This window comes from Neomonachus schauinslandi, chromosome 10 (genome assembly GCF_002201575.2).
Source record: "Neomonachus schauinslandi chromosome 10, ASM220157v2, whole genome shotgun sequence".
NCBI classification, from domain to species: domain Eukaryota; kingdom Metazoa; phylum Chordata; class Mammalia; order Carnivora; family Phocidae; genus Neomonachus; species Neomonachus schauinslandi.
In genome coordinates, this window is record NC_058412.1 from 132,961,361 (window position 1) to 132,963,948 (window position 2,588).

Consider the following 2,588-nt stretch of genomic DNA (forward strand, 5'->3'; position numbering starts at 1 on the left):
CGGGTGGGGGTTAGATGGATGGGGAGGGGAAGTAGAGGGGGCACCTGCGGGGGTCGCTGAGGTGGGGGGCAGGATGCACGAGGAAGGGAAGCAGAGCGGGACCCACAGGGGGTGCTGAGAGACCCAGGGGCGGATGGATGGAGAGGGGAGTATTGGGGGCACCTGCAGGGGGCGCTGAGATGGGGGGATGCACGAAGAGGGGAAGTGGAGCGGGACCTGCACGGGGCGCTGAAAGATGAATGGGGAGGGGAGTAGTGGGGGCACCCGCGGGGGTGCCCCCAGAGACTTGGGGTAGGAGCTCCGGCAAGGCGGGGAAATGCCGGGGAGGGAGAACTCAAAAGAGTTTGAAGATGGAGTGAGTGGGTGGACAGGTTGGGGGGATGGGCGGGGGCGGTGAGGAGGGAGCCTATCAGGGGCTCTGGAGAGTCTCGTGGGCATGATGAGAACGGCATGGAGCCCAAGACATGGGTGGGGCGTGGACGTCAATGGATAGAAGTGGGAAGGCGGAAAGGGGCCCTGGGAAGGAGATGCAGGAGGCAAGAAGGAAGGACCGTGGATGCTGAGCGGAGCCAGGGCGGAATGGGGGTGAGGCTGGTGGGAGCCCAGAGCGGAAGGAGGGCTGGGGTGGGAGTCGGGAGCTGCAGGACCACTTTAGTCTTTCCCAGATCTTTAGACCTTATAAAATGCTTTCCTGAGCACCTGAAGGTAGGCGGGAGAACGCCTGGGGGAAAGCGAGGGAGAAACGGAGAAGAGAGGGGCGCACCGCGAAGCACCACGTGCCCCTCCCCGACTGGTCACAGGAGGGGCTGCCTGTTGTGCGAATTTCACCTCCATACATTCTTTGTAATAGAAATTAATAATTTTGTTGGTCTCCAGAAAGAGTTGGGTTGGTGTCTCCAGCTAGTTACAAAATAAATACAAGTTTGGAGCTAAGGGGGTGATTAAAATCATTTGCAGTTCAATGATTTATCTTATTTATTTATTTTTTTAATTTTAATTATTTTAAAAGAATTGATTCTTGAGAGACAGAGAGAGAGCATGAGCGGGGTGAGGGGCAGAGGGAGAAGCAGACTCCCCGCTGAGCAGGGAGCCTGACGCCCGGGTTCAATCCCAGGACAGTGAGATCATGACCTGAGCAGAAGGCAGACGCTTAACCGGCTGAGCCACCCAGACGCCCCTGACTTTTTTTTTTTTTTTAAAGGTGTGGTTTTACAACATTCCAGGGAATCATTCTATTCTGTTTTCACTTTTTTCAAAATTTTAATAAAACTGTAATGGAATTTTCTTGTTTGCTGATTGTGAATAAATTTATTTGGATGATGGGGGAAAAAAAAGAAAACAAAACCAAAACCCTCCAGGCAACTCAGAGGAGAAAGCAGAGTCTCCAGGAGGAGGCTGTGATGGGTTTCCAAAGCCTGGGTGGAGAGTTGGCTTTCCTTTGGCCTGAGCATGTCTTCCACCAGCTCAGGATGGGTTTCTCCCCCGTCCACAGCCAGAGAACTCTCTCTGTCCATGAAAGCGCTTTCCACCTGCCAACCGCTTTATTCCCCACATTGTTTCTTACAGTTCTTGCGATTTTACTTCACATCCTTGTGCATAGTGCGGATGCTTTTTTTTTTTTTTCATTTTCGATGGTACAAAGAAGAACTAAATTCACTTTTTAAAAGAAACTCATGTACCAGCAGTAATGCATTTGTTCGTTAGATGCTTGGATCTGTGTCTGGGGTTTCTATTACAATCTGTGTACTCTACAGAGAAGATAACTGTTGGAAGGTCACTGGGAAAATGGTGTGTTCTAATAACGTCTTTTAAATCATTTAAATGAGTTTTTCTGCTTGAACAGTCACCACCTATTTAGTGCCTTCTCTGGTAATTTTGCATTTATGGTTCTAACACTTGTGGAGCTGCAAAGTTCTGCCGCTCTTTATGTTATAAATTTGTGATTAGAAATTCCAACTACCGATTAAAAACAAATTTGTTAATGGCGACATAAGGCCGGTGGGAGGATGGATGTGGAGAGGGGAAACCGAGGTAGGCTTGGAGGGGAAAAGTAAGGGCTTAAGAGGAGAAGGGGGGAGAAGGGGAGGTGCAGCAGGGGGAAACTGTCCGGGAAGGGGGGAGGAGTGACATGGAGGAAGGGGACTGGCAGGAGGTAAAGCAGAGGAGACAAACCTGCAATTTTCTAAACTTTGCTCCTGAAGTGGGAAGTTGCACTAAAGATTATATTTGTTTTCCTTACTCTTAGCAGACGTTCCCGGGAGTCATTGGGAGGGGGCCATCTCAGGACCCACTAGGGGGCCTGCCACTGAAAGATGTGTCCCTTTGGAGCTTCTAAGATGGTCCTGTTTGAGAAGGTGGGGACACCCCAGAAGGTCATCTTCCTTCAAGAGTGTCCAGACAGCCCCACTGACCGGGGAAAGGAGAGGAGCCTTTACGAGTGGACCACGAGGAAGAAAAACCATGCTCAGGGCCGTGAGGTGGCCCACGTGGCAGGCTGCCGGGCTGGCTGTGCCTGGGGATGGGTTTAAAAGATCTGGGCGGCAGTATTTGGAGCCCACGTGTAGGCCGGCCTCGATCTCAAGGCAGTG